The 15,145-nt window shown below is 37.9% G+C and overlaps 1 protein-coding gene across 1 annotated transcript in view; it reads left to right on the forward strand.

Moving 5' to 3' along the window:
• Nucleotides 1–15,145, forward strand: part of UBXN4 (UBX domain protein 4) — a 63,185-nt gene that overhangs the window by 694 nt on the left and 47,346 nt on the right. The gene's annotated exons all lie outside the window — the stretch shown is intronic.

Below are 15,145 nucleotides of genomic sequence, written 5' to 3' on the forward strand. Positions count from 1 at the left end.
AGTGACACCTATCTAGATATGCTGATTTGCGCTATGCCTGGTTTGGTGCTGTAACACAGTGGGAATTGTGAGAAGTGTCTGTGGAAAAATTAAATCCTGTTTGTATTTTAGACTTTGCTGTGTTGATCTTGCAGTCAATCCTATCAAGTGTGTAGCTTGGGGGAGGGGGGAGTATTAAAGACTCAGACTGCTGTATGAGTAGATTGTAGGGATCAGTGTGCATCTATTCCTTTGCCACCAGTTCTTTCACTGTGGAAGAATCTTTGGCATCTGGTAATGCAGGTGCCTAAACATTTCAAGCTGGTGTCTAGGAATGAATCATAATTTGCTGACTCTGCCTTTTAGCTAAGCAGTATACTCTCAGCACAGTTCTGTTTTCCTAAAGTCCCATTTCAGTATTTATTACACGCTTATAATAGCTAGACTGTACAGAGAGCTATTATAGAGACAACCTCTACCCACAGACTTGCAGTAAGTGAAGAAGATAAGTGACAGAAGTTAAAGGAACTTGAAAATGGGAGCTGTGATCCCAAGAAATTACAAAACTAGGACATTACAATGTGCAGTCACTGAGTAGGTCTCCTCTTCTTAAACTATTGTCAATGTGTATAGATTATATTTTTAAACCTTTTGTCTTAGAAAGGTACAGACAATCTTAAAAATTCTCTTTTTATATTAGCAGCTCATAATAATGAGCTCCTTGTAGGTCTACAAATCTGTAAATTCTAAATAGCAGTATATTGCAGGGGTGGGCAACGGTAGCTCTCCAGATGTTTTTTGCCTATAACTCCCATCAGCCCCAGCCAGCATGGCCAATGGCTGAGACTGATGGGAGTTGTAGGCAAAAAACATCTGGAGAGCTACCGTTGCCCACCCCTGGATACTGATTAATATCAGCAAGTAATATCAGAAGTAATATCTTACTTCTACATAATAGCGATATCAGAGACTATTAAATAAACAAAATACTGCAAGAGTGTTAATCTTTTAAGCATGTTTTATCTTTTTTAAAAAAAATTAAATGTGTTTGTGTCTTTTACAAAGTTATATCTCTGCTACCTTGCATTACATTTTATGACACACATGGCCCAGCCCAATGTCAAATCCAGCCCTCATAACAAATGAGTTTGACACCCCTGGCTTAAAAGTATCTTGTTCCTATATAGTATTTATTATGCGATTAACCAATCTAATGATAGCAGCTTTCACAGCATGCTACAAAGGCTGCTGACAGTGATAATTTGTAGAACATTAATTTGTGATGTTCAGCCTTCTTAAAAATGGCACCGAGGATTTTTATGTACAATCCATTTTTGTTCCACCCTTTCTCTAAAGAGCTCAGGGCAGTCTCTCCTCCAGTTTATCTTTGCAGCAATATTCTGTAGTATGTTGCATTTAACTTAAAATCTAGTGGGGGCGGAGCGTCACTCTAAGATGGTGGACACAAAAATCTGAACATGTTCCCACTCTCCCAACTTTAAATCTTTCTGCCTAAAAACGTTCCCGGAGATATGCACAAAACCAAATGGCAGACTGCAGCAGCTAAAAGGAAGATGAAAACAGTTAATCAGCGAACGTGGAAGCATTCTTTAAATCAGGAGAACGAGTGAAGTCCCAGCTCCCTTCTCCTCCAGAAAACCCCAAAATGGCGCCCGGGGTAGTGGAAAGAGAAAAAGAGCCATTGTCGCAGGACTCAACCCCTCTCATCAAACAAGACCTTAAGGAACTAAAGGAAGAACTAAGTTCCTATATAAAAAAAGTGGATGATGTCCTTCAGCCAGTCAAACTGGATATAGATAACTTGAAAACGGCACTGGCGGAGACAAACAAAACGGCCAAGCACGCATCAGAGGTTAGTGAAGCGGCGGCGGCCCAAATGCAAACTCTCCAAAAACCAGAAAAAAAATCTAACAGACAGGCTGCTGACACTAGAAAACAGGTGCAGGTCTTGCAATCTTAAATTAAGAGGGGTGGAAGAGGACAATAAAGGTGATCTTGTAAACTATATCTCCACTTGGCTCGGGAAAGCTATCGGATTCGGAGGAGGGAGTAGCTCCGGCCATTATCAGGGCATACCGACTGGGGACTTTAGCCAGAGCATGAAGAGACAGACCCCGAGATATCCTAGTGCAATTCTTGTACCCACGATCCAGGGACAAGATACTGAAGGAAGCAAGAAAAAAGGGGCTTTTCCACAATGGAAAGAAAATACAAGTACTAATTGACCTTCTCCCTGAAGCTATACAGAAACGTAGAGCCCTTAATTTTTTTTTCAAACAAGCTGTTCACTTCGAATGTGCGTTTTTGATGGAGTGCAGCCTCTGATTTGTATGTCTTCTGCAATGGCTCTCCTACTGGACACACTCTACTAAAAGATTTGGGGATCTCTCTGGCACCAGAGGAGAAAGCTGCTATTGCTAGCAAAACCAAGGACGGCGTATGAAGTACTCTGCGAGACTATGTCTTATTAGTAAAGGCTGCAACTCTGGGAAGGATTAGCTCTTGTTCTAGCTATAATGCGTTAATAACATATATGTGTATCTTCTTTGTGACTGTTGTTGATATCTATGGTTTTACAGTGTGAAGATGATTTCACTAGGTGAAATGTGTTAAAATGCAAGCACCTACCTTGGCTTTGTATGCATTGGGTCTAAATGCAGCTTGGGAAAGGACAAAAGTGAAATTATTTGCATCTATATACTCATTTTTGTATCCTTTTCCTAATTTTTGTTTCTTCTTTTTTCTATGACACAGATATAAATCTATATAAATAACTGGTATCACTGGGATGCATATCAAAGTATATTGGAGCTCTATGCTAGTAATTACTAAGAGAGTAAAGGAACTCAGTGTTCAGAGAGTGAATGAGTATAAGAGTGAATGGAGTGTGAAAGTATATGGTATTATAATAGTGATATAGATGAATACTTCGTAAATACCGTATTTGCCGGCGTATAAGACGACTTTTTTGCCCAGAAAAACATGCCTCCAAGTGGGGGGGTCGTCTTGTACGCCGGGTGCACTTCAGTTGGGATACCGTATTTCCCCGAAAATAAGACCTACCCAAAAAAATAAGCCCTAGCAGGATTTCTATGCATTTGTGATGGGCTTATTTTTTGGGTAGGTCTTATTTTCGGGGAAATACGGTAGATCCAAAGCACAAGGGATGCGGTCACGGGGGCGAGAGGCTGTCTTTTGCTGTGGAGGGAAAAGGTGCTGTGCAAGCCCGATCCTTTGCATGCTTACTTGGAAGTAAGCCCTTTCTGAGTTCTGCGGTTGCTCGCTCTCTGGCTGCTGTCTTTGCAGCCTTGAAACGAAAACCCAAAGCAACCACCTATACATTACGGTATTTAGCGACCTTCTGTCTCCTGTTCCTAGGGATTCGCTGCCTTGCAGCTCTCGCTTCGGGGGAGAATAAGGGGGCAGTTTTCATTCAGCAGGAGAAAGGGGCCGTGGATGCTCTTCGAGCCTTTCTCCCTTTTCTTGCTGGTGGGCAAACCAGACTTGCATTTGCTTACAGGCTCCGTCTGTCGTTCTCTGTTTGTACGGGGAGGGGGAGAGGCAAGAGATCTGCTGGCCGGGTGTGTTTGTCTGTGACTGTAGCTGCACGCAGGCAGAGATGTGCTCCCCCCACCCCCAGTTTCCACCAACGATCATTCCCCCTTCCCTCCCCTGTATCACTTCGGCTGTAAATGCCCTTATTGCAGATGGTCTCCCATTTCTCCAGCTTCCAATTTTGCCCCAGAGATGGAGGATGGGAAAACGCAGTAAAAAGATATTATCCAGGGCAGGGAGGATTTCTACTTTTAAAAAAATATTGCAAAGATGGCTCCTCCCCCCCCCCCCTCTTTTTATTTGCACCTTGACTCCCTGCATTTTTTGGCCTGCTGGCTGGTGGGGAGAGAAGCTGACGCATCTAAAGCGATGAGCGGCCTCCCAGCTGGCATTTTTAAAAAGGGAAAAAAGCCTCACGAAAACCAGTGGCTCCTCTCCACACATGCTGCTTTCTGGGGTTGGGGGCGGGGGCTGTCTTTGAAGCGTGCAAGCCTGTGGGTGCTCTTGCGTGCGTGTGCAGGCATCCTTCTCTGACCCGGCTGGGTAACAATGAGAGAGGGAGAGACAGAAAAAGTGGCCCAACACCACCAAATTAAATTTCTGAAAGATTGGGGATTTGAACTCAAGTCTTCCAGATTCTAGTCCAGCAACCACTATACCACACTGGCCAGGAGACTTTAGTTTATTCTACCTGAATATGCCTGTGTTTGAACTTCCTTTCCTCCTTGTTAAACTCTCCCTCCTCTTCTTCTGTTGTTTCTGTACTATTGAAGTTCTAACTATAAGATTGCTTCAGGTGGGGACTTGCTTTCTGTGTTTATATTATGCACTACTACAACTCCCAAAACACTTTCTCCCTACTCAGCTGCCATATTCTGCCACTCTTCCTCTACAGTGAAGGCTAAGGGTGGGAGCTCAGGGGGCGAGAAATCATCCCTCTTAAAAAGGCCACGCTTATTCGGTCTAGAGATAGACTACTCTGCAAGCTCTGCCACCCAGCGCTAAATGAGGCAGGAACAAAGAGGAGAAAGTGTGTGGAAGGTGTGCGGAAGAGGGGGTAGTCTTAAACGGCGAGTATATAACAAACTCTATATTTTGAGTGGAAATGTTGGGGGGTCGTCTTATACGCCCAGTCGTCTTATACGCCGGCAAATACGGTAATAATTCATATGAAATTAATTAATATACTAATGAATTGTCTTAGGTTGTGTATGAGAATAAGAATGAATATGTGAATAGAGGATAAATTAAGTGCAATTTTGATGAAATTGAGAGTATGAATGAATAATGACAAGTGAATGATCCCCAACTCTTATTCCCCCATCGCCTTTTCTCCCTGCTGCCCTTTTCCCTTCTCCCCTCCCCTCTCCCCCCCTTTCATAGGTAGGAATGTATGTGCATAGAATCTGGTATTATTATTTATTTTTATAAGTATGGGTGGGTAGTAATGTGTGTGTGTTTATATTAGTATGAAGGTAGATGAGTAAAACAATACCTATAGAAGTCTGATGGCATGTGAAGGTACTAGCATTTCTATATCAAATTATTTTTACAGACTGATTTAATTTTGTTTGTCTCCCAACACCAAGGATGGCTTGGGGACTATAATTTCGATGGTAGACTTGTGATGGGTTAGCAATTTGATATATTTATTACAGAATATATACAAAAGTTAATGTAATTCAGAAACTACTGAAATACATATTAAGGTATTTTTGAAGTTAATTAATATAACTCAGGTTGAATGCAAATTTTCATATTGGAATTGATAAGATGGTATAAAGTGTTGTTAGTTCAAAGAGATTACTTAGAAATACGTATAAATTTAAACACTCTGGGGGTTTTTTGGTTAGGTTTGCTGTAGGCAGTAGAAAAAAATTCTATAATAGAATGAGAGGGTGGACTGCCCAGTAAGGTAACCTGGTATAATTTTGAACCCTAGTCTCCCTGTAAACTTAGTCTTCTTTTCAGACAAGGAAGCTTATCGATATAAGACACGGAAAGAAATTCTGAAATTCCCTAATTAAGGAAGTTAGGTTACTGGTTGTTTGTTGTGTTATATAGTTAAAGTACTCTTAATTCACTTCAGAGATGTCACATATTTACAAAATTCATAGTTGGAACTCGAGGAGTCTTAACAACCCTGAGAAACGCAGAAGACTTTTCAACCCTATGCAAAAAGAGCGGGCAAATATCCTATGCCTTCAGGAGACACATCTGAAAAAGGCTAATTCTAAAACTTTTTTTTCAAAGTGGTTTAATCAATGCTACTAGGTTGTAGGGACATCAAAGTCCAGAGGTGTAGCAATCCTCTGTACCTTTTCACTGCCAAAAAATAAAATCTGATCCAAAGGGTCATTATATATTTGTTAGAGGGGAGCTTGATGGACAACCACTAACAGTTGCCTTGATCTACGCACCAAATGCAGATCAGAAAAAATTCATTAAGGCAACTCTTACCCTTTTGGCTGAATTCCAAATAGGCGAAACTATAATCAGTGCTGATCTGAACTATATAATCGACCCCAAACTGGACAAAACACTTAAACCTGGGGGAAAAGCTACAAAAACTACAGAACTCTTAAATATTTTGAACTCATTTAATCTGGCAGATGTCTGGTGTCTCCTAAATTCCAATGTTAAACAGTACACATACTACTCTAGCTTACATCAAATTCATACAAGGATCGATTATCTTTTTGTAACTAAAAGGCTAATCAATCAAGTGCAGGAGTCAGAGATAGGACCACGAATAATTTCAGACCACTCTTGGGTAACATGCATGTTCTCCACTCAAAATGATGACAACCAAGGCTATCATTGGAAATTGAATAGGCTTTTATTTCAAGATGAGTCAGTTTGTGAAAAAATCACAGCGTCAATATAGGAATATTTTAAATTTAATACAACTAAGGGTGTTTCACAGGAAACGTTATGTGACACCTTTAAAGCGGTAATAAGAGGGCAATTGATATCCATCGCAGCTGCATATGAAAAAGAGAGACAAACATTAATAATAGAACTAACAGCATTTGTTCCCTGGAACTTAAATATGCCAAGAATGGAGGCAAAAATTTATTAAGAAAGTTAGAACAGGAACGTAAGAAATTAGATTTATTGGAAACTTCTCAAATTCAAAAGAATCTAATGCTATTCAAACAAAAGCAATTTACCAAGACTCCAAAATCAGTTAGGTTGCTCAAGCATAGGGCTATACAAACTAAAGTATCCGACCTAATTCATAGTATGCGGGATTCACAAGGGCAATTGGTTACTAAATCCAAGGACATTACTCAAATATTTTATAATTACTACCAACAGTTGTATAAATCTGAGAAACCTGACCCTGCTAAAATCAAAGAGTATCTTAACTCTATAAATTATAATATCAAAATAACACCAGACCGTTTCCTATTTTTGGAACAGATATAACACCATCAGCGCTCTCAGAAGTGTTAATGAAAATCAAAAATAACAAGGCCTCAGGTAGGGATGGTATACCTATAGAGTTCTATAAGAAATTTAATCTGTGTTAGTGGATCCGTTAGTATAGGCATGCAACTCTATAATGGTAAAAGGAAGTATGCCTAAAACTTGGACTGAAACTAGAATTACGGTAGTATCCAAGCCAGGGAAAGATAAACAGTACCCAACATCCTATAGCCCAATATCAATACTTAACAATGATTTTAAAATCTTTTCAGCTATAATGGCTAACAGACTTAATAAAATCATTGCTAACTACATATGTATAGACCAATCAGGCTTTATCCCTACCAGAACAATTACAAATAATATCCGCAAAACATTAAATTTAATTTATTTTGGTAAACAAAATACATTCGATTCAGTTCTTTTGCTATCGATGTGGAGAAGGCATTCGATAAAGTAGAGGTCCCATATCTGCTTATGTTATTACAGCATATGGGCCTTGGCCCTAAGTTCTTAACATCAAATGAATCTTTATATTCCGACCCAAAAGCACAAATTTTTATTAATAATTACTGGTCTGCAGACATCCATCTTTATAGAGGCACTAGACAGGGCTGCCCTCTTTCTCCCATCTTGTTCGCCCTCTCAATAGAACCCCTGGCATTCACCATAAGAAATGAGAAGTCTATTACTGGTATTCAAATAGGACAAGAGGAATATAAATTAAGTCTCCTTGCGGATGACACAGTCTTTTATTTAACCAAATCCTTTTCAGTCAATCACTTCATTATTTCATCAAATTAAAGAATTTAGCATAAACTCTGGATTTACTATTAACTACTCAAAGTCAGAGTTATACCCTATCTATCTTTCAGCAGCATCCAAAACGGAACTAACTAATACTTTTCCTTTTAAAAGGGTACAGAAGTCTTTTTGACATCTGGGAATCCACATACCTGTAAACCTATAGGATCTTTACTCTTCGACTTATAAGCGCCTTGATGACTCTATAAAGCTAAATCTGGAACAGTGGAGTAAACTTAATCTAACCTTAATAGAAAAAATAGACATGCTTAAGACTTTATAATGCCAATATATTTATTTTTATTTTATAATTTACCATACTATTTACCACCTAAAGATTTTAAGATTAGACAAAACTTATTTTCTAAATTTTTGTGATCTCAGAAAAAGCTGTGTTTCCAATTTAAACTAATGACTAGACCAACAAAGCAAGATGGGCTGAACTTACCAAATTTGGAAATGCACTACCTGGCAGCCAATCTAAAAAATGTCCTATGGTATGCCTCAAATGACACCGATAAGGCATGGATCCATATTGAGGCTTCATACTTGGAAGGAGATCTTTTGAGGGAAGCTATCTGGAACTTACCAAATAATCGACACTTCACCTCCAACAACAATCCTTACCTATCCTTAACACTAAAGATCTGGGATAAATACAAGAAAGTTTTAATTCCATCTATATCACCCATGGCAAGCTTCTTGGGCCAAGCCTAGTTCGCTCCAGGGCGTGGTGCCAATGATTTCAGAATCTGGAAGGAAGCCAGACTGTACAAACTACAGGACCTCATTAAAAACAAAAAAATGTTGACTCAAACACAATTAGAAACGCAATACAATGTTGTGATTCCGTGGTTCCAATACCAACAGATACATATGTTTTGCATAATCCTAAAATTATTGACATAATAGATAGGCCATTGGCACTTTTTGAAATGCTTTTTTTTAAAAATCTGAAACAAGCCAGAACATTAACTTCTATTATTTATAACCTTCTTAATTATAAAGGCTGGATGGAAAATACGAGTCAGCAAAAAGCCTGGGAAAAAGATTGCGCTATTACACTCACTTTAGAACAATGGCAAACTATATGGTCTTCCCCTCTTTACTCCACCTACTTACTACATTTAAAACTACAAAATTTTAAAATCTTCTCTAGGTGGTAATTAATGCCCCAAAAGCTTTTTTAAGTCGCACTTAAAATCTTCCCCTGATTGCTGGAAAGGTTGTAAACAAGAGGGATCATTTTTACACTATTGGTGGCTGTGCCCGGGGAATCAATAAATTTTGGAAAACAATTACACAGACTGTAAACCACATCGTAGAAGGAGATATTCCATTTATTCCGGAATCAGTCCTCTTGAACTATTAGCCATACAGATTTATGTTAATGAATTACATCAGAAAGAAAACAATTTTGTGGAAAAGTGGTTTCCTTTTTTTAACTATGTTAACTTAGATGAGCATTTAGAAAGGTGTATTCCAAGGAAATTCATAAATTTTTCTTTTTATTGATCAAGCAAATTGTAATCTTCTCTAATTCAGCTGACATTGTGAATGTACAACTATAATATGATTGTAGTTTCTTAGAGTACTTTTATAGTTACTGTTTTGTTGTTATTATTATTTTTACCTTTTTATGTTTTTGTTATTTAATAAGAAAAAATTAATAAAAATTTAAGTATTAAAAAAAAATCTAGTGGGGATTTCTGAGCCTTCCTCGGCCTGATCACTGTACCACACTCATTGTAGTTCTGAAGAAAAGCCAAAGAGATTTGCTATCTCTCTAATGTGACTTTTTAAAACTAAGAAATTATGTTTATCAAGGTATTGATAAATTTGGTAGAGAATTAATTCACTGCACATTGATGGAGCTTTAGAGGACACCTAAAAATACTTTGACATCTCCATGTTCTCCAACTTACAAGGTAACTCTTGTATGCTGAGGGAACTATTAAAAGTCTAGTTCGTGAAAATCGTGTGGCTGGAAAATATGCAACAGAAAATTCTGTTGTTGTGTATTCTCAGGAGTTGGAAGTGAGTAGCATTCAAACTACTTTGGCATGGTAGACACAGCTTGCTTCACATGTCAAGAAAATTTTTGGCTCCAGTCTGAAATGACTCTTTTGGATGCACTAAAAAACTCCTTAGAGGAAGAGTGTAATATAAATATATTTAAAAACTGAACTGGTGTGATATAAATATGTTAAATAACTGAACTGGTCAAGATTATCCATGGCAGTTTGGGTAGATTCCAAAACATTGTGTAGGGGGAATACTGTTATCAAACCTGAGATACAATGTTGACTTTTCCTACCTTGATTCCTTGTTGATATTGCCCTTGATTTGTATAAGTCTTTGTTGTTATGAATTTTATTGCTAAATTTACTCTACACCCCAGGGTACTTTGACATTTTCCTCTCCCCCCCCCCCTTTTTTGGTGGAGTGATATATATGTGACATGTATTAAATGAATTTTATATATTATACTTTTTAAAAAAGATTACCTGTGGCAGTTTGATGCTGGAATCAGAGTTATTCAATTGCAACACAACTTATTGAAAAATCTAAAAATACTGAAAAATATTCATCCATCCTCCAAGGGAAGATTGGTAGACTTTGGAATGGGGCATACTGTGACATGGCTATCAAGCACAATTGATAACATAAAACTTCTTGTGAGGAATGATAAATTAAATTTTGAAATATTCTGTATGGATGGATACCAGAAAATTTTTTTTTATATGTATGCCACTAATCTTAAATCAGGCACTTGTGTTTGATAAGTGTGGCAAAAAATCCTTGGAGAGGAAATATCCATAGGAAAATGGTGATGGATTTGGCAAACAGTAATTAAAAGTTGATTCTCAACAGAAAGCAAAAACTGTTTAAAAATATTTGCAGTGTAAATTCAAATGTATATGTAAGATTCCAGTTGGTGATCTTTTAGCAGTGCCATTCTCCTAAAGCAGACCCATGTAGGGGGGCATTCACATCCACTTTCACCATGAGCAAGCTGGCCACCTGTTGGGGCTCTAGCCAGGAGCACCAAGGTTCACAGAAATCCCAAGGAAACAATATGCAAGATCCAAGTTTCACTCATTAAGCAGAGAGTGCTAGATATAGAAAGACAAACAGATCTCAGTTCCCCAGACTATTTTTCTTCAGCAAACAGTACCTATATAGTTGCCCCTGCCACCCATCTATACTTCCTTGAATCTCACAACACTAGAAAGGCCTTAGCTAGGAGTATGTCCCTGCCATCTGCAGTTGTAGAGGGGAGGTATAAAGGGACTCCTTATGCACTTAGGCTCTGTTCCTGTTCCCGATCTGAAATAGATTCTCTGGAGCATATATTCTTTAATTGTTCTATTCATACGGTGAGTGGAAGGGAAATTATCAGCCCGCTGTTTGAAGGATTCCCTGGCAGATCAAATAAACTCAAATTACATTATCTTCTGTCAGATAGGAACCACCAGACAACAAGACAGGTGGCTAGGTTCTGTTCCCAGGTTTATAAAGAATGCAAAAAGCAAGACAAATAGGCTAAACTGTAAATCTTTTAACAAATTTTAAAGAGACCTTTTAAAAGGTTTAAAGGGTTAAATAGTAATCTTTTATATTCTTTTTTACTGTTACAACCCTCAAGTCATCAAATCTTAATATGTAGACTCTTTGTGGGACTTTTTATAAGGTTCTTTTAAGGTTGTTCTAAATGACTTACATGTTCTGGTCAGTGACTAATAATAAACTGACTGACTGATCCAAGTTTGCTTACAAAGAGATTTTAATAAGCAGTGATCAAGCTTACAGAAATAGCTGGCAAAACTCCCAGTGATTCTCAAACACATGCATGCACAGCGAAGCTTAGCCATACCACGAGACAAGACGCACAGCTAAAACTAAACATTTTATATCCTAATTTCTGGCTACGTTCAAAAAATAATAATCAAGCTGTCCCAAACACTAAGATGAACCAGGCCATCTTGCACCTGACATCTGGTGGTCAGAGGAAACAAATCAGGTTTTGAATATAAGAATTGTTAATAAGCATGAAAGAGAAGAATATGCTCTTCCTGAAGGTCATTTCCCTACAAAACAAAAGGGAACTAGAAGTCAAGCCACCAACCTGTAACAAAGTTACAAAGGCTATACACCACCCAGTCCTCTGCATGCTTGGACCAGCTGCTCTTGCAAGTTGTGGTGACTCTTGCAGAGATCCAGGGCAGCCAGCTTGCTCATGGCAGCTCTCCCTCCCCATACTGGGTTGGCATCCAGCTCACTGTGGCAGCAGAAAGACAGTAACCTTTTAGTCCGTCCCCTCTTCATTGGGGGAAGGGGCTGGGGCTCTTCAGGGGCCATTTTTGCTTCCCAATTTCCCTGGTATTAAATTTGTTAATCACTGTACACATATATATTGCAAAATGGAAACATATAGATATCCTTACAACACAGAGTGGTTATGAAGAGTATAGAGGGTAGCAGGGTGGATTTGATTTAAATCATGATTTAAATCACTAGTCAGTAAGACTTGATTTAAATAATAGTTTTCTACATAAAGACTCATTTTTGCTGGTATAACCTTAATATTCACAATTAGATGAAGATTTCATTTTTAGAATAACTGTTCATATTAATTTTACACATATAAAAATATTGATTTTTAATACTATTAGAAACACATTTTAGATAGGTAGAGGAACTTCATTAAAATATTCGCCAACTGAGTCTCTTTTATGGCCTGCTGCCATTATAAGTTTTCTCCTCCAGGGAAAGAATAATGTAGGGTTGCCAAGTCCAATTAAAGAAATATCTGGGGACTTTGGGGGTGGAGCCAGGAGACTTTGGGGGCGGAGCCAGGAGCAAGGGTGTGACAAGCATAATTGAACTCCAGGGGAGTTCTGGCCATCACATTTAAAGGAACAGCACACCTTTTAAAATGTCTTCCTTCCATAGAAAATAATGAAGGATAGGGGCACCTTCTTTTGGGGCTCATAGAATTGGACCCCCTGGTCCAATCCTTTTGAAACTTGGGGGGTATTTTGGGGAGAGGCACTAGATGCTATACTGAAAATTTGGCGCCTCTAGCTCAAAAAACAGACCCCTCAGAGCCCCCGATACCCACAGATCAATTCCCCATCATTCTCTATGGGAATAGTTCATGGAGGTGCATAATGGCTGTGGGGGAGGGGCTTCCCCCGCCGGCCAGCTGGCTGGGGGAGGGGGAAAGCCTGTAAAACCGGGGGATCTCCTGCTGGGACCTGGGGATTGGGAAGCCTAGAATAATGTGATAAACCTCGGGTTATACACACAAAAGATCCAAAGTCTTGTGGAGTATTCTGCTCTAAAAGTTTCACTTTCATTTTTACTGCTTGCCCCTCCCTCCTCACATTTAAGTTTCTTCTTGTACAGATCTATTCCACTCCAAGCAGTCTTTTCTATTCATTGAACTTTTTGAAACTTAGCACTTAAGGGGTTGATTCTGTGTACATAGGTTTGTAGAACAATGAGATTAAGGTCTTTTTCTCAGCTCTGTTCATTTTATAACATTTTTGCTGTGTAGAAGAGGCATGTGATCTCTGCAGACACAAATTAGTTTTGAGAACTGCAAAACCAAGCATCTGTGTTCTGTGATAATGTCTTGTTGACAGAGAAACTGCCCAGTCATTTTACAGAAACCTCTGGAAGAGCATGACATTGTGAATGGATTAATAGAATTTATTATGAAAAATTTTAAACATTGCATGAATATACAGCCTTATGCTTCAGAATTAAAATTATTTCATGTTGGAATAACCTTTGGATGATAATATATTTTCCTCAAAAAGCATTTTATTTTTAAGAATCCAATTTGAATTTAAAAAATCTGATTTAAATCCAAATTTTTTTTTATTTTTATTTTTTTTAAAAAATCATTGATTTGTATTCACCCTAGGAGGGTAGCATACCTGACCAAATTAAGATTATAAATTATATTTGTGTAGCAGTAATTTATATGTGGACAAGTTCCTTGAGCAACAGACTGGTTAAAATAAATGTTTTGGGGAAATATAAGTACAAGGATGATATCCGTCCCGATGTTTTTTTTTTTATGTATTGTGGTCTTGCTATATAGATTTTGTTTTTTAAAAAGATACTTAAATTTTGGGTTTAAGATGATAGTTTATTTAAAAAGAAATAATAGGAATGATGGTTGTAAGTTAAATCCATGAAAAGTTCTAAAATCTATCAGTTTCAAATATTTATGCATCACTTTGTAACTTGACCTGTGAAAATTAGCTGTAGTCAACTTACACATGTTTTCTGTGTCCTCTGCACTTTGAATTGCATGATGACCACCCCGTGGGAAATCTACACACTTGAGCTCTTTATTTTTCTCTGTCTGTTCCCTCTTGGGAAGTACTTATGGAATACACAAGTTGTCAGTCTGGTACATAAGAACATAAGAGAAGCCATGTTAGATCAGGCCAACGGCCCATCCAGTCCAACACTCTGTGTCACACAGTGGCAAAAAATGTATACACACACACACACACACACACACACACACATATATATATATATATATATATATATATATATATATATATATATATATATATATATATATACACATACACATACACATACACACACACACACACTGTGGCTATTAGCATAAATTACTACATTCACAAGGACAACGTATTGTTAAATAAATGGTAGATATTTTCATTTTAGCAAATGATAAAGGACTTTGTTGGAATGTAAGCAGCTGTTGCAGACAGAATAACAGATTTTTTTTCAACAGAAGCAGGCACTTCAGCTGTTGCAATAGCATACCTTTACTGACATAACCAAAAAAGATATACAGAGACTTGTCAACCAAACAATAATCCAGTATATCTATTCAAAGCATAAAAGGCTAAAATAAGATTAAGAATCACAATAAAACCTGCTTAGAATAATTTTTGACAATTTCAGCCAAGAATTTGGCAGCAGCTCTTGTGATATCGGTTATGTTGTCATTTAGGAGGAAATGGCAATCAATCCTATTTTTTTGATTATAGGATGGTAAGGAAAGACTGTTTAACAGAACCTTCCAGTTCAATAAAACCTTGGCAGTTCAATAAAATATGCTGGATGGAATCAGGTGAGCTTGACCCACATAGACAATGTCTCTCACTATAGGGACTTGAAGAAATCTCCCATAGGGAACATTGGAGGGAAATTAATTCATCCTAGCCAGCATAAAAAAACTCTGATGTTGCAGGTTATCTAGTTCAGATAAATATTTGGCCATTTTCCTGGCTGTCTGATCAAGTCCAAGTGAGACAGGAGAGCGAGTATAAAATTGGACAGGACACAATTTATG

The sequence above is a fragment of the Heteronotia binoei genome, chromosome 16 (assembly GCF_032191835.1).
Source record: "Heteronotia binoei isolate CCM8104 ecotype False Entrance Well chromosome 16, APGP_CSIRO_Hbin_v1, whole genome shotgun sequence".
Lineage (NCBI taxonomy): Eukaryota > Metazoa > Chordata > Lepidosauria > Squamata > Gekkonidae > Heteronotia > Heteronotia binoei.